The following is a 23,726-nucleotide window of genomic DNA, read 5'->3' on the forward strand; positions in this document are numbered from 1 at the left end:
GTGCCCTGGCCAACATTTATCCCTCATCCCACACTACCAAAACAGATTAATAGGTTATTATCTCATTGCTATTTGTGGGACCTTGCTGCACGCAAAATGGCTGTCACATCTGGATACAAGACATCAGTAACTACACTTCCGAAGTAATCCATCAGCTGTGGAGACCTTTCAGACATCCTGAGGACATGAAAAGTGTTATAAAAATGCAAAAACCATATTTATTTTCCTTTTCATTCCTGTTTTATGCTTGGCGTTGGTAAAGTGCCTCCTTTTATTTATTTTTGTGTAAAATTGTGCTTACAGTGTTTAGTGTAGTAGTTTAGGGCCACTATTACATCAGACTATTTACAATGCTTGATTAGATTATTAGTTTAATATTAATGCTTATTGCTGATAATCTGAATCTAAATGTTTATATCCTCTTTCTTTGGCCCTGTGGAAAAATGGCATAAATGGCATTTACACCATTTCTCCAGGGTTTCCATGCTCACCTGCTGAAGTTATGGTGGACGAGCGAGAGAACAGCCACAGAAAGTCAGCCTCTAAATCTGCATAATTGCCAAGAATTCAGAATGGCTTATTAACGATCGAAGTGTCATCATTAGAATGGAGGGTGGATGGCAGGCCTGAAACTCTAATGTCTGACAACTGTGTCATGGTTTAGTTTCTTTTTTTTGTTGAGCAATTCAGTCATTGGTGACTTGTGTTGATACTTTGACCTCCCATTGAAAAGAATGAGGCCGCGATTTTGCTGGCGCTCAGAGTACGGATTTGGAGGCGGAACAGACCCGACACCAAGCGGCAGGAGAGGCATTTAAGATAGTTAAGTGCTTGTTAAATGCTTGTTAACTACTATTTTGACAGCCTATTTCTATTTTATCACATTTTTAACAGGGTTCACGTCGCTCGGAGATCACGTCAGGTAAGTAGGTCGGCTTCTTTATGTCTCCCCATTGCTGTGAATAGGCAACAGCTGCAAAAGTGGTATGAAAGCTATCATTTGACAGCTGGTCACTTTCCAATGTCAGAAGCTTGAGCCTTCAGGACTTGGAAGACACTTTTGAGCTTTATGCAGTTTGGAAGTGTTTGGAGTAAACACTTTATCCACTGTCACCTCCTTGGAGCAACCTCTCTCACCATTGACAGATCGCTTCTGTCATCTCAACTTCACCGGCCATCTATTCCAGCAACATCAGTGCCCTTCAAAAAATCTCACCTTGGTTCTCTAAATCCCTCCACGATCAGCCCCAACACGAACATCACCAGGCACACCAACATCACCAGGCACACCAACATCACCAGGCACACCAACACCAACCTTCTCCGCAATCACCTGATGCTGCACAGGACACAGGGCATCAGCACCCGACAACATTCCTGGGAGGTCAGCAATGGCATCACCATGGCCAGATTTACTTCACTTCACATTGTACACCCTGGCTGCCACATGATGCACCAGGCTGACACCACCCCACACCAGCACGATAAAGCATCCCTTTAGTTGGTATGATTGCACTAGGATGAGGGTGAGTGTGAGGGGTGGCTAGTGAGATGGCGAAGTGATAATGTAAATAGAGAGGGATGGGTGGAGGTGCAAGGTAAGTTGGTGTGATTAAAGATGTGCAGGAGTACTGTAGGGAAGGCAGAATGATGTGGATGTGATGAATGGCACAGCAGGATGAGATTGAGTGTGGCTTGGCAGTAACGTTTCATGACCTGCTCAGATCATTGAAAGGCTTGTGCCACTGCAGCCTGGTCCTCCTGATGACATCCCTGCTTTTATCCTTTTGCGCAATTTGGAACCAGGCTGCGTTGGTGTCCTGGGGAGGTCTCTTCCGCCCATGGGAAGGGTGTAGTGTCTGCGTATCAATAATACACGGACTGCAGGAGAACAATAATAACAGGTATTTACTGAACAGAGGGTAAGCTTAAAACTGAAAGTACAGAAGCCTGCTATGGCTTTATATACAGGTGTGGTCACTGCCGGTACTACAGTATAAAATCAGTTCTCTCTTAAAGGTACATACACAACAATTCCTCCCCTTTTAGATAAACAGTACATAACATTCATTTAACAATTAAATAATAACTAATTACAATTACAATTTTCTCTGTACTATATACATCAACTGAAATAATCATTTATAAGTTCAGTCTTTGAGGAGGCTTCCTGATCCTGACTGGATAGCGCCTTTCTCGAGTATCCTGTTCCTGCGGCGGAGTCGATTCTGGCTCATTGTCATTGGTTGGTTCGTCAGCTTCCAATACCACTGATTCTGAGGTAGACGCAATCTGTACTTCGGGTTCATTACCAGGTGCACATGCTCGTGGTATGGGTTTGGCTTGTTCCTGTGACTCTTGAATCTGGTCAGCATGGCGTCTCATGATGCTCTCTCCAACGTCCACTGTATACATTAGTGGTCCCTGCTGTGTGCATATCGTTCCTGGCTGCCATTTTTCTGTTCGGTAGTCGCGGGCCAAGACTGGTTGCCCTATCTTGAAGTTCCTGGTTGGCTTCTCATTGATGTGCTGGAATTGCTTATCCTCAACATCTCGCCTTATGTTTGGTTTCAGCAAATCCAGGTGAAATCTTAGCCTTCGGTTGAAGAACATTATGGCTGGAGCTTGGTTGATGGCTGGAGCTTGGTTGATGACTGCATGTATCGCATTCCGGTAAGCAAACAAGAAATTACCCACCTTGTGTTGTAGTGGTATGTTGTCGTTATACATCGCCTTTATTGGCTTTTTACAAGTCTGAACAAACCTCTCAGCCAATCCATTTGTGGCTGGATGATATGGGGCAGATGTGTAATGTTTCACCCCATTATTCCTCAGAAACCTCCGGAAATCCTCGGACACAAACTGTGGCCCATTGTCGGAGCAAATCTGTTCTGGCAAGCCATTCCTGGCGAAGATGGTCCGTAGGACTGCAATAGTTTTCTCCGTGGTGGTGGAGGACATTTTGATGACCTCTGGCCATTTCGAATGGGCATCCACGGCGATTAGAAACATTGAGTCCATAAATGGACCAGCAAAATCAATGTGTACCCGTTGCCATGGAGATGAGGGCCACTCCCATGGGTGTGGCGGGGCCTGTGGTGGAGCGTTTTGGACCTTCTGGCATCCTGTGCATCTCTTGGTCATATCCTCGATTTCTTTATCGATTCCCCGCCACCACACAAACGCCCTGGCTAGGCTCTTCATTTTTACCCCTCCCAGTTGACCCTCATGAAGCTCATTGAGCACTCTATCTCTCAACTTGGGTGGAATTACCACTCGGGATCCACACATCAAGGCCCCCCGGCACACTGACAGCTGTTCTCTCCTTGGCGAGAATGCTGGCAACAGTGAGTCGCCATGTGCTGGCCATCCCTTCACCGTGAAATCATAGACCCGAGAGTCGGGTCATTTCGGGTTTCCTTCTCTATACTTGAGTTTGTAACAGGTAGACATTCGACTATGGTCGCATGGAATATCTCAACAGGGTCCACTGCAGGTGCTTCCTCCACCGTAGGCAACGGTAGGCGCGACAGCCCATCAGCGTTTCCATGCAGTTTCGTACCTTTGTACTCTATGCCGTACTGATGTGCCCCTAGAAAAAGTGACCATCTTTGCAGCCGTTGCGCCGTCATCACCGGAGCGCCCTTCTTTGGGTTAAAAATGGAGACCAGAGGCTGATGATCAGTCAGTAGGGTGAATTTCTGCCCGTACAGATAGTGATTGAACATCTTCACCCCCCACACCAGGCTGAAGGCCTCCCTGTCAATCTGGGCGTAGCTACGCTCGGCTAAGGTTAACGAGCGTGACGCAAAGGCTATTGGCCTCTCTGAACCGTCAAGGAATTTGTGTGACAGCACCGCTCCAATGCCGTAGGGAGACGCATCACATGCCAACCGAATCGGTAGTGTTGGATTGTAGTGGGCCAATACTTCTTTTGAAGTGATTAGGCATTTACATTTCTGAAAGGCACGCTTACACTCATCACTCCATTTCCATGTTACTCCAGTTTGCAGCAGGGCATTCAGTGGGTGCAGAATTGTAGCTAAATTCGGCAAGAACTTATGGTAGTAGTTCACCAACCCGAGGAACGACCTCAGTTGCGACACATTTTCCAGTGCTGGAGCCTTAACTACTGCCTCAATCTTGTCTGGGGACTTATGCAACCCTTCCTCATCAATCATGTGACCACAATACGAGATTTGTCTCCTGAAGAACTCGCAATTGGGGCGGTTGGCTTTTAGCCCATATTCTTGTAATCTAGTGAGCACCTGCTCCAGGTTGGCAAGGTGTTCACTGTCATTTTCGCCCGTAACCAGGATGTCGTCCAAATAACACAGGGTCCCCGGGATCCCTTGCAGGACTTGTTCCATCGCCCTCTGCCAAATAGCCGGGGCTGATGCTACCCCGAATACCAGTCGGTTGTACTGGTAAAGACCTTTGTGAGTGTTTATCGTGAGGTATTTCCTAGATGCTTCTTCCACCTCCATTTGTAGATACGCTTGGGCCAGATCAACCTTCGTAAAGCGTTTCCCTCCAGATAGTGAGGCGAAAATATCTTCTATCCGTGGAAGTGGATATTGTACTGTGTGTAGGACTGGGTTCACAGTTACCTTGAAGTCCCCACAGATGCGAACCTTCTTCGGCTCCCCAGGCGTGCTGCTCAATGATTTCTTCATTCCAGGAATGATGGGTGTGGTCCACTCGCTCCAGTCCACCTTGGACAGCACACCCGAACGCTCCAGACTCTCCAGCTCTGCTTGAATGGCTGGGCGGATTGCGTACGGTACTGGTCTGGACTTAAAAAATTTGTGGTTTGCGTTATCTTCGATTTTTATCGTTGCCGTTACTCCTTTTAGAGTCCCAAGTCCTTGTTGGAACACCTCTTTCGCGTCAGTTAGAATTTTTGACGGTTGTCCAGGTGTGACGTCGTCATCCTTTTTGTCAGTCACAGTTAGCGCCTGAATGGAATGCCAATCCAATTGTATTTTTTGGATCCATTCACGTCCCAATAATGGTGGTCCTCCATCTTGTAGTATATATAGATACAGTTTCTGTGTTTCCTTGCCGTTGTATTTAACTGGCACCCTTATTTTTCCTCTATGGTAGACTTTTTGCCCCGTGCATGTCTTCAATACAATGGACGTGTCCTTCAAGGGTATGTGTGAGAATAGCCGCTCATAGTCTCGTCGATTCATGACAGTTAGGGCTGATCCTGTGTCCAATTCCATCTTTACTTGGGACCCTGCTATCATGAGGGTGACCCAAATGGTTCGGTGATCCTCCTTTGCGATCACGTTGTGTAACTTTAGACAACTTAGTCTCCTGCTCCCGGAGTCATTATCACTCTCCTGATCTTCTGAACTACTGTCTGTCATTTTTTTTACTTTCTTGTACTTTTCCTTAGTAGTTCTTTTAGTGTTGGTTTTCTTTCCTGACCTGCAGACTCTTGCTATGTGTCCCATTTTCCCACATTGCCTGCATACTTTGTCCTTAATCCAGCAGTCCTTCTGATCATGGGTTGTTCTACTGCAGCGATAGCACTTTTCTGCTGCATACGCCATTTCGTTAGCGCTGTATTCTTGTGGTTTCTGTTGTATTTCCGCAGCTCCCCGTGCTGCTGCTTCGTAGGATACTGCCACGCTGAAAGCCTGTTCTAGCGTCAGGTCCTTTTCCGAAAGTAGTAGTTTCTGGGTTCCTTCACTCTGGAGCCCGCAGACAAACTTATCCCATAAGGTGTCTGCCAGTCCTGCTCTGAACTGGCAGTGCTTCGATAACTTGCGTCGTTCCGTACGATAGTCAGCATTGCTCTCATCTTTGTGCTGGTTTCTTTTATGGAACTTTGAATCTTTCTGCTATCAGCAGCGGTGTAGGGTTTAGGTGTTCCTGTAAACTTTTCTCCATTGGTTTAGCTGGGGTAATTAAATTCAGCAATAGGCCATACGTTCTCGCGCCCATCAAACTTAATAATACCGACGCCTTCTTTCCATCGGCCACCTCATTTCCCTTGCAGTACACTTCAATTCTTTCCACATACGTGGTCCAGTCTTCTACCTCGTTGTCGAAAGCAGTGATACTGCCACTCTTCGGCATCTTGGGTGGTTTAAAATGGCATCTCACACGCTTTTTCTTCTTCCCCGATGGATTAAAATGGCACCTCCCGCGCTTTTCCTTCTTCCTCAATGGAATAAAATGGCGCCTCCCACGCTTTTCCTTCTTCCCCTTGCTGCCACGCTGCTCCTAGCATTCTACAGGGTAATGGCAGCGACCCGCGGCTTCGGCGCGTCTCACTTTTCCTTCCCCTCGTTTTATTTTCTCTACGCTGCCCGGTTCTTGAGCACCGACCGCGCCCTGTGCGCTCCACCCTCTCTCTCTCTCTCTTTTCCTCCCGACGACGCTGCACATCCCCTTTGCAGAGCCGCTCGATCGAGCTCGAGCCCGCCGCAGTCCGGAAGGGTCAGTGCACTACCTGCTACCAGCACGATTTGCTGGAACACCTTGACTGGGGAGCCAAGCCCAGCTCTCCACAGCCTCCCCTGCAATTCTCCGAACTCCGATGGATCCCTGGGCGGTTGCCCGCGGTCGACGCCCGTTGCTCTGACTTCAACCTCCAAGAAGCTTCTTTTCAGGGAAAGATCCCCGTGAGGTGATGCAGTACTGCAGCTGAGTTCGAACCTGCTCGTCGCCAGTGTAGTGTCCGCGTATCAATAATACATGGACTGCAGGAGAACAATAATAACAGGTATTTACTGAACAGAGGGTAAGCTTAAAACTGAAAGTACAGAAGCCTGCTATGGCTTTATACACAGGTGTGGTCACTGCCGGTACTACAGTATAAAGTCAGTTCTCTCTTAAAGGTACATACACAACAATTGGAAGAGAACCTCCCTGTGTGCTATGACTTCCTCATATGTCGGGAGTGATGCGGGAGCCTGGGAGCAGCCATCCACCTTTGTGCAGTGCTTGTCAGTGTTTGCAGCACCTCAATGCTGCAGAACACTGACAGCACAACTGTCAAAATGAATGCGACCATGGTCCCTTTAAGGAAACCGGCTGATGACTTGTCATCAAATGACATCATCAGACCCGCTTCCATTTAATTGGTCGGGAAACATGCAGGGCTGGTTTAACAAGCCCAATCTCCATAGCATCACTTGGTTAGAGCTGGCTGGAGCCGGGAGCATGGCCGGGACCCACCAACCACCTCACCCGCCACGATCCTGCATCCGCTGGCGAAATCGCGGCCTAAGAGTGGGTGTCCAGTTGTGAATGGGAATATCTTCTGCCCTCTTGTATTCCATTTTTATGGGAGTAGGTGAATGTATGCTATGAACAACTATTGTCTAGCAATATGTCATACAAAATGCTTAATATGTTGAATCAAGATTACTTTGGGATCATAATAGAAACATTAATTGATTGATTTTAGCTCTTAGGCACACTGTAAATACTAAGCTATGTCTTCGCTATATGTCCCAGAATGTCTGCCAAGAGAGATCATGGGGGTAATTTTAACCCATAAAAACAACTGAGTTTGGGTTGGGCGGGAAGCTAAAATGTTAAAAATTTCAAATCTGAACCCAAGCCACCTTGAACCCGCCCAGTTCCATTTTAACAGAGGTGAGACAAGGGGCAGGTGAGCAATCCGCTCTCAGAAGGCGGGGTGGTCGTTGAAACCTTTTAAGGAGGCTGCGTGCCTCCATTTTAATAAGGTTTTTACTTTTTACTGCTGTCGGCTGGGTTTCCCGTGCCACGGGAAACCTGGCAGGCAAAAAGAGGTGAGAAAGGCTGGATCCATAAGGTAAATGCCTTACAACACTGCTTGTGGGCCAAGAGAGGCAGGAGTGTTTCCTCCGGGCCCAACAAGTTGACCCTGTAAACCCCACCCCCCGCCACCTTCACGAGCACCCCAACTCTCCCCTCCACCACTAAACATACCTGCTCCTCGGCTGCAGCCTTTTCCTTTTCATTGCCTGACAGGTAGCCAAGCCTGTCAATTAGCCTAGCTTTTGGGTGCGTTCAGGGAAACCTGCACTCCCAGGTTTCCCGACAATAACTCCTTCCCCCCGCTTCGAAACCCTGCCCCAGTAAATATCGGGGCAAAAGTTTGGAGAACTCCAGAGAAGTATGAATTTTCTAAGTGATGGAAGGTGCTTCACATTGGGGACACTATACAAACAGAGGTGGTTTATCAGCTTTTGAACCAATAAATGTGTAGGACTGCCACAAGGAGTGATGAACAACATTATGAGGAAGAGCATGATCAGCAAAGCAACCAAGGTCGATATAACCGTCCTTGTTTTGAAGACTACTTTATGGCAGAAGACTTGGCAGCTGTCCAAAGCAACTGAAAACTGATTAAGCACACTGATGATAAAATTGGACATCAGCGAGAGTCAAGTCACGGAAAGGTGGTGTCACAAATCAGTCTGTACTATAGCAGATTGTATTACACCTGACCAGAGATCAGACTTGTGTGGTTTAACTATGTGGTAAGAATGGAAGATTGTGGACTTTCTCGATGAATGCTGAATGAAAATATTGGAAAGGAAGAAGAAATGAAGATATGAAAATGGATGTAAACTGCCGGGAACAAAAAGCCTCACCAAATTGACAGAACCAAGACCCTTCATTGCCAACATAAGACCATACAAATGAAAATATCCATTTAATTTTACTGTGAATGTGAGAGAAAGAATTAACAATAATAAGCAATAAGACTTGCATTTATATGACAGTTTATCCAATTGTCTCATCTCAAAGTGATACACACAATTAATTACATTTTTGAGTGCAGTGCTTATCGTTTGGGGGTAATTTTAACCGTACCTGTCTGGCAGAAATTGGGCAAGTGGGCAGTTAAAATTAGCTCGGTGACTTACCTGTCAAAGTCCCGCACTGATCTCGCCATCTTCAATTATAACCTGCTCTTCTGAGCAGGTGGCAAGGACCCTCGCCTGAAGCCGTCGGGGCCGTTCTTTAAATATGCAAATCAAAGTCTGATGACATAATCAGGATCTGACTTTAATTTTACTTGTGGCTTGAACGGTGACACTCTTGTGGCTTTCCTGCCAGGTGAAGCTAGCATGAAGAGGATCTGGGACTATATTTTTTTTACTTACTTTTATTTTCATTGTGGGGCCTAGAGGAGCAGGAGTGCTCATCTGGGCCCCACAAAGGAAGCTGAGATCTCCCCAGCCCTGGGCTTGCCTCCTTCCCGCTCATGAGACGTTCCAAAACTCCATTTTGCGACTTAACTTGTTTCTGACAATTGTTCCTTTGGTGCCGGCCACCGGCCTCCTGCTGCCCAAAATTCCACTCCTTCCTGCTAGCTAGCTGCTAGTTCCCATCGGTTCCAGGTGGGCAACTGACTGGTGGCATGCAGATGAGGCCTGGGAATTAAAATTGCTCGGGCCTCACGTTGCCGAAGTCAGGGAGATTTGCCCCTGGCCTTAATAAGAAATAGGAGCAGGAGTAGGCCATACGGCCTTGCCTCCACCTGCCAAATACCTACCTACCTACGCCTGGTTAAAATCAGGGCTGATGAATCATGACTTAATCTGCATTTTGGTGGTGATGGATGAGGGAGAAATGCTGGCCAGGACAGTAAGAAAGCTTTCTGCTCTTCATTGTATACTGCAATGGGCTCTGTAGCACTCACCTAAACAGGCATGCAAGACTGTTGATCCAAAGGACGGTTCCTTTAATTATGCATTAGCTTATGCAGTCAAGTACTGGTGTAGGGCTGAAACCCAGAACCTTCAAACCCAGAACCTTCTAATTGAGACACAAGCCAAGCTAACATGAAGATCAGGAATTATATATCAGGGGAACAATAGGTGAGGAATTGGTCCTCGTTGCATCTGTTCTCTGGGCGGAAAATAGGGAGAATAGGGCCAATTGCAGGACACAACGTCCTGTGCCCAATCTGCACCTGTGTTATGTGTGTAGCCATATTGGTAAAGGCAGCTTTCCAGACATCCCTAACAGTTATATAAAACAGACATTAGGCCCCTTGAGGGAACCAAGTGATGTTTAAGGATCCCTTCCCAAAATTGGGCAGTGCTGAGCAAGCAGACATCCGGACATGCTCCTCTCAGGATTACTTGGTCTACATGTGGTCTCACCAGCGGTCCCGAAAGGGATCTCTGGGAGTAGGACTTCTCCTCCGGGCTCCACAACACTACTACAGGCCGCTGCTGAACCATGCTAGCTCCCCTCCCATTCTCTTCCCCTCTCCCAGGACCGAACTGAGGGTCAGTGCCAACAAGGCAGCCAGCTAAAATTGTAACTGAGCAAAGTGGCGAGCTACCCCTGGAGCCGCGACAGGCACAGGCAGCTCAGCACAATTATTAAAATGAGGCCCGGAGCCCGATTTTGGGCGAGACTCAGGCCTTCAGCTTCTGGCCATGCTCTGTGCGGCCAACCGTTCTTCACCCATAAATAGGTGTAAACTCATTTCTAGGCCATTTGTGTTTGTTATACAGAATATTCTTTTAATTAAAAGTGATATATGAAAGCTTGGTACTCATTTAACAAAAATATGTAAATGCAGCACATTGTCAGAAAAAAAGTTTAAAATTGGTTCCATAGGCAATAGAAAGTTGCTGTTATATCATATAAGAATTGTGACACATCCTGTTCTGCATCCCCGCTGATATAATTCTGCAGTGGCAACACAGCTCATTTAAACAGCACAGGAATTATCTTTCTTACAAAAAGGCAGGAAAATCTAATTATTGAGAATGACTATATGCAGTGCAGCTAATCTAATAAAGAGAATTACTGGAGATGAAAACGGAGTTGCTATTGGCCAAAAAGCCATTATTGTTGGTTCCAGCACAATCTACACAGACACAGAAGAACTAAACATCAAAAATTTGCAAATTATACTGGTACTTGAATGATTGTTGTAATAAGGAAGTATCGTTGACATTTGTGACACAGTTATATGCTGTTAATATTATTAGGACCATAGTTACATGAATTTTCTAAATTCAGATTCTGTTCAAATTAATTTTACTGACATAATGTGGATTCAATTTGATTTACTGAGATATTATGCAAAATAGGAATGTGGTTTTGCACGTTAATGGTATTTCTGCAAAGTCACAAGTACTGCCTTTGTTAACAGATTCTGATGACTTGGTTTTAATTACACCACATTAACAAAATGGTCACATACAGCAAAAGGTCATCCTCACCTTATTGTAAGTTGTTGCTGACAAATACAGGGAATTTATATAACTTTTAGTAATGTAAAAACAAAATACTTACATTTGTAGAGCAGTACATGTCAAAATATTTCAAAGCACTTGACAAATAATTACTTTTGAAGTACAATGGTTATTGTTAGTAGGGCATTTTATACATAATTCTAGAGATCATTAATTCTAAGTGGGAAATTATCCTTTGTAGGCTTATTTGTGAATGTCTGAACTCTGCCCAATTAAATCATTTTGGTTGACCTCTCCCTTTAAAAAACTGCCTGCACTTCTGCATGAGCAAAAACGGCCCCTTTCCATATAATAGTCCCTGTTACAATTCCCCCGGTGTCATTGTTGGCAGTGGGTAAGTGTAAAAAATAAAGGGTAGCTGTATTCAATAAATAGTGTTTGGAAAACTTTGTTTATTTGTTTATATCTGTATAAAAAAGCTGAAAGTCAGATTGAAAGGCAATACTTGCAGATTGTGATGAAAATTACACTTGCGTTTTCGGGCTCCTCTCTTTCCCAGATAAACAAATGGTTGGCAAATATGATGACCTAAATTCTTTTAGAAAAAAGAGACACTGGTTGCAGTCTAGTGCTATGTTTTAGGATTGGTCTATTTTTTTCTAAATAAAATGGCAGTTTGCATATGCAGAGGCACAAACTACAGTACAGGTACTACTCTGCAAATGCACATCAACATTTTCCAAGTTCTACCTTGTTTCTTCATAAATGTATTCTCCATAAAATATCAAAATATCACTATTACATCTGCCATTTAGTGATATCAAAACTGCAAGAATAAAGTTTTTCTAATCTTTCTTTATTTACATCCTAAGGGGGTGAAATTAGATAAAGCCTAAAAATGGGCGCGGAGCGCATGAAGCACGATATACCCGCGCCCATTCAAAGTGGTGCAGGCAGCACACAAAATTCATGCTGCCTGCTCATTATAATGATTGGAGCACTGAGCTCAGCGTTAAACGCGCTGCTGATTGGCTTAGCACTGAGCAATGGAGCCAATATCGGGTGCAGTCTAATGGCCAATAATGTTTGGCTTAGGCTCTCTGCACTACTTAAAAGGGAGGTGCTTTGTTGCAGAAGCATCTCAATGTTACCCTGGATAAAGCCATGGTCCAACAGGGAAGAGAGGGTAAGGAGGCTTTCTGATGCAGCACAGAAGGCATTGGTCCTGGGGGTTCACAGATGACGTCAGGTCACGGGGGTGGGGGGGGGGGCAGGGGGCCTTCCAGACAGCACGCCAGAAGGCTGTGGGAGGAAATAGCAGAAGCTGTCAGTGTCACGAGTGTTGTCCCTAGGACCTTGGATCAATGCCGCAAGAAGATTAATAACCTCACACGAGTGGTCAAGGTGAGTGAATGCATCTTCAAATGCCATGTCCCACCAATTGCACCACCAGCCTCACACACTGCTCAATGCACCACACCCCCATCACTCACCTACCAACAATCTCTAGCAATCACCACTCATACCTCACAATCATAGCTTCACTTCACCCTCACACACTTACCACTGCTGCAAGACTCACACCCACATCTCACACCTTACACACACTGCCAGCTATTCAACCATGACAGGCACATCACCCAAACACATTGCACCACATTCACTGACAAACTTCCCTTTCTCTTGCAGGCAAAGGTTGCGCATAACTGCCGTGAGCAGCAGCAAACGGGTGAAGGGGAAGCCCGACTTCACAAGCTCACGGAGCTGGAGGACACAGTGCTGGAGATAATTGGAGGGGCCGTCACCGAGGCCGTGGTGAGCGGTGAAGTTGAAAAGCACTGCCGATGATGACGGTATGCTCATACCTAATCCTTCTTCTCACATCCCACTTACCCCTCATCCCACAATCTCTTCTCACTTACAAGCTGCTGATGGTCTAAGTATGCACATCTTGCTTTCCCCCCCTCTCCTCACCACAACTCTTGTGCCTTTCTGCTTTCAGATACCCAAAAAGTGCCACCAGTCCAGCCTGTCCCTGATGTTATGGAAGAAGAAAGTGAAGGAGAAGAAGAGGCACTCGTCACTCAATCTGACACTCACAGGCACCAGCTCAGAAAATGGCATTACGTGTACTTTAGAGGGTAGTTTAGAAGTGGGATCTGCACGTAGTGAGTCACCGGGCATGAGTGGGCTGCAGCCAGGCCAGGGGGAAAGGGTAGCTTGGGTGCCAGCTCCCCGGAGGGTGAGTTTGCCCACGAGTTCTGCAGTGCAGGACACAGATGATGACTTTGATGGGGCGGCCTTCAGAAGAAGGGTGATGGGCATGCACACAGAAATGTTTGGTGCAATGGCAAGCCTGCCAGAGAGCCTCTTGTTAGTGTCAAGGAGCATGGAGGAGTCCGGCTCCAACACTGCACAGGGTTTTGCATGGAGCTTGGAGCCATGCCTTCCAGGATGGAAATAATGAGCAACTCCATTAGGACACTTGTGGACCCAACCATAATGCTGGGTGTGATGGACGATCTCGCAGCTTCCATTGCAGCAAAAGCAGAAGCGATCCAATGTCTCAGTGCTGCCACGCAAGATCAGACTGCTGCCATCATGGCTGGGTTTACGTGTGTGGAAAGGGGATTGCAGGGTGTCACAGCAGTCCAGCAATCTGTGCTCCAACAGATGGCTAGGAATGCTGAGGCATCGCCCCAGAGGAGTGACAGTCAATTTTCCCCCTAAGGTGCGCGGCCACGAACCGATCGTGAGGTCCCACGTAGGCCGCTCACCAGCGCTGCCGCTGGATGAAATATGGCATGCAGCAAATTTAAAGGGCCAGCGCAGGGAAAAAATAAATTAGAGGGAACATTGGTGTCAGTGGCTCCATGGCCAAGAACCTGCTGTCCTCTCTCAGGATGACAGCATTCCTACTCTCACTACTGCCACTCTGCCAGTTCCCTTGCGTCAAATCAGTGTTGCATACTGATTGACGTCATTACATGCCTCATTACCATTTCTCCAGCGAGCGCAGGCAACGGCCGTGCTGCCAACATGCCCAAAATGACGGTTACAAGGTCTGAGTTACTGGATAAATTTGGTCTTTACAGCCTTGACAGGAGGCATCTGAAAGGTGATCACATAGGGGTATAGAAGAATGTTAAGAGTATAGAAAAAGTTAACCCAGAATATTACTTTAAACTAAACTCTGGAATTAGAACAAGGTGACATTGATTCAAACTAGTAAAAGATAACTTCAGGATCAATATCAGGAAATTCTTCTTCACAATGGGGTAGATTTTGATTTTGTACAATAGTGTAAAATGGGTGATAGCAAGTCGACATCTCATTTTACATCAGAAATAAAAATGGGGAGAGATATAAAACGGGCTGCCAACTCGCTATCACCCATTTTATACTATCGCACAACCTCAATGAGTGCTCAACTTGTGAAATAAACTTCCAGATAGAGTGGAGGAAGCCAAAACCCTGGAATAATTTTTAAAACAATTGGATGCTAAAGTGAATGTGAAGTTTCAGCATCATGACCATTACTCCATATACAGACAAATGTTTTCATACATTGCCAAACTTTCCGTTTTCTACTGGCTATTCCATATCTGATGTTGTAAAGCATTTGAAAGAGGAAGAAGCAGTTCTAATTGCAACATTAATACACTAAGTGATACATTTTGTACCACACTGGAGCATGATAATATATTTTAATCAAATAGAATTTCTCAAAACAATATAAATTAGCCTTTCATTCTTCCATTTTCTAATTTAGCATGTAATGCTCAAAATCCTCTCTCTGATACAGAAAATGATGTTATTGATATTGCAAAGTTATAATGTGCTTTTATGGATCTGAAAGACAATCCACATTCCACACAGGATGGATTATTAAGATGTAGGTGGCCCCTTAGTGTTTTAGGGGATTGTAGATGCAGGAGTGTCTGACTGCGACCAATGTATACTTTATCGGCTGTATTTACTGTGCAGTCACTGTCATTATGTAGGAACCCCATCTTATTTTAAATGGATAAGCACCTCCATTAAAATAGTTGCAAGAGGAATTTGATATGAGTGCATGGGGCCTCAACTATTCACAATATTTATTAACGACTTAGATGATGGCATAGAAAGTAATATATCCAGATTTGCCGATGACACAAAGGTAGGCAGCATTGTTGGCTGTGTGGATGAAAGCATAACATTACAAAGGGATATTGATAGGTTAAATGAATGGGCAAAACTGTGGCAAATGGATTTCAATGTAAGCAAATGTGAGGTCACCCACTTTGGGCCTAAAAAGGATAGAACAGAGTACTTTTTAAATGGTAAAAAGCTAAAAACAGTGGATGTCCAAAAAGACTTGGGGGTTCAGGTACATAGATCACTAAAATGTCATGAACAGGCACAGAAAATAATCAAAAAAGCTAATGGAATGCTGGCCTGTATATCTAGAGGACTAGAGTACAAGGGGGTAGAAGTTATGCTGCAGCTGTATAAAGCCCTGGTTAGATCACACCTGGCATACTGTGAGCAGTTCTGGGCACCACACCTTAGGAAGGATATATTGGCCTTGGAGGGAGTGCAGTGTAGGTTTACCAGAATGATACCTGGACTTCAAGGGTTAAGTTCCGAGGAGAGATTACACAGATTAGGGTTGTATTCCCTAGAATTTAGGAGGTTAAGGGGCGATCTAATCGAAGTTTTCAGGATATTAAGGGGAACAGATAGGGTAGATAGAGAGAAACTATTTCCACTGGTTGGGGTTTCTAGGACTAGGGGGCATAGTCTAAAAATTAGAGCCACAACTTTCAGTAGTGAAATTAGGAAACACTTCTACACATAAAGGATGGTAGAAGTTTGGAACTCTCTTCCGCAAACAGCAATTGATGCGAGATTAATTGTTAATTTTACATCTGAGATTGATAGCTTTTTGTTAACCAAAGGTATTAAGGGATATGGGCCAAAGGCGGGTATATGGAGTTAGATCGCAGATCAGCCATGATCTCATTGAATGGCGGAACAAGCTCGAGGGGCTGAATGGCCCACTCCTGTTCCTATGTTTCTATGTTCCATTAAGCATTCATACAATAACATTGTCGACAGTCATTTCTAGCCAATAAATCACAGTTATTAAGTCAAAATTTGTAAGATGACTCTTGTTTTTAAATGGATGATGTAACTATTATTGGAGTAGACTTACAATGATTTAAATCCGCCAAACAGACATCCTTTCTAAATTCAATTAAAATGAAACAGTGCTCGTTCAGGAACAAAGGTTTAATTATGTTTCCAGAATCTTGGTCATTAAATGTTTATGAGCCATGATTGTTTAATAATAAAAAAATATGTTGCTCAATAATAAATGATGTTATTGCAAAGTTATAATGCCACAATAATGATACTGGCTTTGAATATACAGAGAGAGACATGTTTTTCTGTATAGCTCTGTCTGCTTTTGTTCATGAACATACACACACATGTGTTCATAAGAGCTGCATTTTTGTCATTAATGATGTGGGCATCTCGAAAATGTTAGTGACAAATACTCAATGATATCAGCTATGCTCCCTTCGACTATTGCTTGTCATATTAATGCTATGTGCTCTCCAGAATATCCATGTACTCTCATGTATCGATGCATTTTGCACTGGCTATGCACTTCCCAGAGTTTGTTAGCTAAGTATTGCAACAATTATTATCCCCATAACAATATTCCCTCTTAAACTTATTGTCCAAATTCATTTGGAACTATCTAAACATACATTTGCCCCATTTAGTTTCTTTCTCATCACTGGTGCCCACACTGAACATAATTTAAGTCAATCAAAGCACTGATTGTTCTATTTGATTCAGTAGCACAATGCACCAGATTGCACTGACAAATAAATATTCATGAGACTATTTGAATTTGAAATAATCAGTGTGGAAATTGGATTCACACTGCATATAAGAAACATTGAGGCTGAGAGCAGTCAACTCAGCACTGGCCAGGGTTTCAATCTGGGAGTTTCCTTAATTGTGCTGCTTATCAACATATCATGCAGTGAATTAACCGACAGAGCCCCTCTCTCCAGTTCTTTTTTATCATTAAAAATCTCATCGGTGTCGTGTCTGTGTATAATAAGACACAGACTGCAGGAGAAACGGTACAACAGGTGTTTACTCAACGTGGCTCACAGTGGAACTGCCTGTACAGATTACTACTCAGTGCTATATACAGGTGTGGTCACTGCCGGTACTACAGTATACATGAGATGTAAAAAGTAGTTCCTCCCTTAAAGGTTTATACATTACAATTCCTCCCCTTTTAGATTAACAGTACCATAACACTCATTTAACAATTAAATATCAACTAATTACAATTAACACTTTTAACATGCAACATTAGCTGAAAATAGTCTATTTATATATTCAGTCTTCCTGATCCTTTCTGGATAGCGCCTTTCCCGAGTGTCTTGCTCTTGGTGCGGAGGCGATTCTGGCCCCCTGTCGTCGGTTGGTTCATCAGCTTCCGATGCTACTGTTTCTGGGGTAAATGCGACCTGTACATCGGGTTCATCACCAGGTACGTATGGGCGAGGCATGGGGTTGACTTGTTCCTGTGACTCTAGGATCTGGTCAGCATGGCGTCTCACAATGCTCTCCCCAACGTCCACTGTGTACATTAGTGGGCCCTGCCGTGTGCATATCGTTCCTGGCTGCCATTTTTCTGTTCGGTAGTCGCGGGCCAAGACTGGTTGCCCTACATTGAAGCTCCTTGTTGGCTTCTCATGGATGTGCTGGAATTGCTTACTCTCAACATCTCTTCGTACGTTTGGTCTGAGCAAATCCAGGTGAGATCTTAACCTTCGGTTAAAGAACATCATGGCTGGGGCCTGGTTGGTGACTGCATGTGTCGCTTTCCGGTAGGCGAACAGGAAATTGTTCACCTTGTGCTGCAGCGGAATGTTGTCATTGTACATAGCCTTTATTGCCTTCTTAAAGGTTTGTATGAACCTCTCAGCCAATCCATTTGTGGCTGGATGATATGGGGCGGATGTGTAATGCCTTACCCCATTCTTTTTCAAGTACCTCCGGAAATCTTCGGACACAAACTGTGGCCCGTTGTCGGAGCAAATCTGTTCTGGCAAGCCATTCCTGGCAAAAATGGTCCGTAGGACTGCAATAGTTTTCTCCGTGGTGGTGGAGGACATTTTGATGACCTCAGGCCATTTCGACTGCGCATCCACGGCTATTAAAAACATTGAGTCCATGAATGGACCAGCAAAATCAATATGCACCCGTTGCCATGGAGATGAGGGCCACTCCCATGGGTGTAGAGGGGCCTGTGGTGGTGCATTTTGGACTCTCTGGCATCCTGAGCAGCTCTTGGTCAGGTCCTCGATTTGTTTATCGATTCCCGGCCACCACACATAAGCCCTGGCAAGGCTTTTCATTTTTACCCCTCCCAGATGACCCTCATGAAGCGCATTGAGCACTCTATCCCTTAACTTGGGTGGAATTACCACTCGGGATCCACACATCAAGGTCCCCCGGCACACTGACAGCTGTTCTCTCCTTGTCGAGAATGCTGGCAACAGTGAGTCGCCATATGCTGGCCATCCCTTCACCGTCAAATCATATACCCGAGACAGTGTCGGGTCATTTCGGGTTTCCTTTTCGATACAAGCGTTAGTTACCGGTAGGTATTCAACTATAGTCGAATGGAATATTTCAACAGGATCCACTGCTGGTGCTTCCTCCGCAGTAGGCAGTGGCAGGCGTGATAGCCCATCAGCATTTCCATGCTGTTTCGTGCCCTTATATTCAATCTCATAGTGGTGCGCCCCTAGAAAAAGTGACCATCTTTGTAGTCGTTGCGCAGTCATCACCGGAACGCCCTTCTTCGGATTAAAAATGGAGACAAGAGGCTGGTGATCAGTCAGCAAGGTGAATTTCTGCCCGTGCAGAGAGTGATTGAACTTCTTCACTCCCCACACTAGGCTGAGGGCCTCCCTGTCAATCTGGGCGTAGTTATGCTCGGCTGAGGTTAGTGATCGTGACGCAAAGGCTATTGGCCTCTCTGAGCCGTCCGAGAATTTGTGCGACAGCACCGCTCCAATGCCATAGGGTGACGCATCACATGCCAACCGAATTGGTAATGCCGGGTTGTTATGGGCCAATACCTCTTTCGATGTGATTAGTGTTTTGCTCTTCTGGAAAGCTCGTCTACATTCATCACTCCACTTCCATGGCACCCCAGTTTGCAGTAGGATGTTCAGTGGGTGTAGTATTGTAGACAAATTTGGCAAGAACTTATGGTAGTAGTTTACCAGCCCAAGGAACGACGTCAGTTGTGACACATTTTCCGGTGCTGGAGCCTTGACTACTGCCTCAATCTTCTCTGGGGACTTATGTAACCTCTCTTTATCGATAACGTGGCCACAATACGAGATCTGTTTTCTAAAAAACTCGTATTTGGGGCGATTAGCTTGGAGCCCATATTCCTGCAATCTAGTGAGCACCTGCTCCAGGTTGGCAAGGTGATCACTGTCATTTTCGCCCATGACCAGGATGTCGTCCAAATAACGCTGGGTCCGTGGGATCCCTTGCAGGACTTGTTCCATTGCACTCTGCCAAATAGCCGGAGCTGATGCTACCCCGAATACCAGCCGGTTGTATTGGTAGAGACCTTTATGGGTGTTGATTGTGAGGTATCTTTTTGATGCTTCTTCTACCTCCATTTGCAGATACGCCTGGGCCAGGTCAATCTTAGTGAAGCATTTCCCTTCAGATAGCGAGGCGAAAATATCTTCAATCCCCGGAAGTGGTAATTGTACGGTGTGAAGGATCGGGTTCACTGTTACCTTAAAGTCCCCACAGAAGCGAACCTTCCTTGGTTCCCAAGGCGTGCTGCTCAACGACTTTTTCATCACAGGGACGATGGGTGTAGCCCACTCGCTCCAGTCTACCTTGGACAGTACACCTGAACGTTCCAGACTCTCCAGCTCTGCTTCGACGGCTGGGCGGATCGCATAAGGTACCGGTCTGGCCTTAAAAAATTTTGGGCTTGCGTTTTCTTCAATTTTAATCGTCGCTGTCATGCCTTTTAGTGTTCCGAGTCCTTGCTGGAACACTTCTTTCGCGTCAGTTAGGATCTTTGACAGTCGCCCAGGTGTGACGTCGTCATCCTTTTTGCCAGCCACAGTCAGTGCCTGTATGGAATGCCAATCCAGTTGTATTTTCCGGATCCATTGACGTCCCAGTAATGGTGGTCCTCCATCTTGCAATACATACAGATCTAGTTTTGGTGTTTCCTTACCGTTATATATAACGGTCACCCTTATTTTTCCTTTGGGGTAGACTTTTTGCCCCGTTTACGTCTTCAAAATAATTTTTGTGTCTCTCAAGGGTATGTGTGAGAATAGCCGCTCATAGTCCTGTCAGTTTATGACTGTTAGGGCTGATCCTGTGTCCAATTCCATCTTTACCTGGACTCCTGCTATCTTGAGAGTGACCCAAATGGTTCGGTGATCCTCCGTTGTGATCACATTATGTAGTTTCAGACAACTCAGTTCCCTGCTTTCGGAGTCATTATCACTCTTTTGTTCGTCTGAACTATTCTCCATCATCTTATGTACCTTCTTGTACTTTTCTTTGGTAGGTTTCTTATTGCTGGTTTTCTTTCCCGACCTGCAGACTCGTGCTATGTGTCCTACTTTTCCACACTGTCTGCACACTTTGTCTTTGAACCAGCAATCATTCTGGTCGTGTGTTGTTCTGCTGCAGCGATAGCACTTCTCTGTTCCATATGACATTTCGTTTGTGCCATATTCTTGCGGTCTCTGTTATATCTCTGCAGCGCCCCGTGCTGCTGCTTCATATGATACCGCAATGCTGAAAGCCTTTTCCAGCGTAAGGTCCTTTTCAGATAAAAGCCGTTTCTGGGTTCCTTCACTTTGAAGCCCACACACAAACTTGTCCCTTAAGGTATCCGCCAGTCCCGCTCCAAACTGGCAGTGTTTCGATAGTTTGCGCAGTTCTGTTAAATAATCAGCATTGCTTTCATCCTTATGCTGGTTCCGTTTGTGAAACTTGAATCTTTCTGCTATCAGCAGCAGTGTGGGGTTTAAATGTTCCTGTAGTATCGTTACTATGTCTTCAAAACTCTTTTCCATTGGCTTCGTTGGGGTTATTGATTTCGTAATAAACCATACGTCTTTGCACCCATTAAATTTAACAATACTGACGCTTTCTTGTCATCTGACACCTCATTTGCCTTGCAGTACACCTCTATTCGTTCGACATATGTAGTCCAATCTTCGACTTCATTGTCAAATGCGGTGATACTGCCACTCTTCGGCATTCTGTGTGTGGTTTAAAATGGCGTCTCCCAATGGCTTAAATGGCGTCTCCCGCGCTTTTCTTCCTCCCCCGCTGCTGCCAACGCCGCTCCCGGTGGCTCTCGTGGCAATGGCGGCGCCCTGTAGGTTTCGCGCGCTTCTCCTGCGCTGCTGCCAATGCTGCTCTCGGCAGTCCTCGTGGCAATGGCGGCGCCTCGCGGGTTTCTGTGCGTCTCTCTCTCCCTCTCTTGACGCTGCTTGGTCCCTGAACACCGGCTGCGCCCTATGCGCTCTGCCCTCTCTCTCTCTCCCCCGTCGACGCTGCTCGGCCCTTTGCTGTGCCGCTTGGTCGGGCTCTAGCCCGCCGCTGTCCGGGAAGGGTCTGCGCACCACCTGTTGCCAGCCCGTTTCGCTGGACCACCTCGACTGGAAAGCCAAGCCTGGCTCTCGACAGCTTCCCCCGCAATTCTCGAGTCTCTGCTGGGCGACTGGGCGGTTGCCCGTGGTCGTCGCCCGAGTCTCTGGCCTTGACCTCCAATCCACTGATCTCCTGGAACGAATCCCCGGGAGGTGATGCAGAGTTGCAGGTAGGTTCGAACGTGCCTTGTCGCCAATGTTGTATCTGTGTATAATAAGACACAGACTGCAGGAGAAACGGTACAACAGGTGTTTACTCAACGTGGCTCACAGTGGAACTGCCTGTACAGATTACTACTCAGTGCTATATACAGGTGTGGTCACTGCCGGTACTACAGTGATACATGAGCTCTAAAAAGTAGTTCCTCCCTTAAAGGTATATACATTACAATCGGTACATGAGATAGACCAGCAGCAAACAAAAGGCTCATCTTTAATGAGGTGCATGGACAACGTATAGAGTAGAGATTCCAGGAGTTCTGCCTGCCCCAACTTTACAGCAAAGGCCACAGACAGTGAAAAAGCAGTTCCCTGCACACCCTGTGAAAATAAACCAAAAGCAGCAGAATATTAGGAAGTTAAATCTTCCCATGGCTCCCTAGGGTTTGTCCTCCAATCTTTCCACGTTTTCTCCCACAACTACAATGCGGGATTGTCAAACTCTTCTGTGTTGAAATTGCATGGCGCAATATTAACACATTCATTACCGACTTCACAATTTCACTCCATTCATGCAGAAGGTGAGTTTTTGTTCTCATATAAATTAATAAATAATTTCAGGCACCATAATGTGCACATAAATGCACACTGACAATTATTTTTCTGCTCATTACTCATCCATGCCAAGCTAAATCAGACACCAGAATGAAATGTAAAATATTGCGTAAAACAGGCACTTAAATTATCAGTACAACAACTTTTTATATAGTGCCTTTAACAAAGTAAAACGTCCCCATGCATTCACAGGGGTATTATAAGACAAAACATTTGACACTGAGCCACATGAGAAATTAGGGCAGGTGACCAAAAGCTTGGTCAAAGAGGTAGGTATTAAGGAGCGTCTTAAAGGAGGAAAGAGAGGTAGAGAGGCGGAAAGGTTTAGGCAGCGAATTTCAGAGCTTAGCGTCTAAGTAACAGCGGGCACGGCCACCAATGGTTGAGCGATTATAATCAGGGATGCTCAAGAGGGCAGAATTAGAGGAGCGCAGATATCTCAGGAGTTGTGGGGCTGAAGGAGATTACAGAGATAGGGAGGGGCGAAGCCATGGAGGGATTTGAAAACAAGGATGAGAATTTTGAAATCAAGGCATTGCTTAATCGCGAGGTCAGCGAGCACAGGGGTGATGGGCGAACGGGACTTGGTGCAAGTTAACAGATATTCCATAGCAAAACCTTTGTATTAGAGACTTACAGAAGAAATTCAACTGGCTGAAGTACAGAAAGAAAGAAAGAAAGACTTGCATTTATATAGTGCCTTTCACGACCACCGGACATCTCAAAGTGCTTCACAGCCAATTAAGTACTTTTGGAGTGTAGTCACTGTTGTAATGAAAGTACAGAGGAGTTTCCCTGCTGTCTGCCACAGGGAAAGTCATTGCAAGAATCCTCCTCAATTGCCTTCTCCCAGTGGCCGAAGAGCTCCTCCCAGAGTCGCAATGCGGATTCTGCCCACTAAGGGGGACAATGGACATGATCTTCACCGCACATCAATTACAAGAGAAATGCAGGGTACAGCACCAACCGCTGCACATGGCCTTCTTTGATCTCACAAAGGCCTTCGACACTGTCACCCATGAGGGATTGTGGAGTGTCC

The sequence above is a fragment of the Somniosus microcephalus genome, chromosome 1 (genome assembly GCF_052327205.1).
Source record: "Somniosus microcephalus isolate GS21.2 chromosome 1, FLI_Smic_1.0, whole genome shotgun sequence".
NCBI classification, from domain to species: Eukaryota; Metazoa; Chordata; class Chondrichthyes; order Squaliformes; family Somniosidae; genus Somniosus; species Somniosus microcephalus.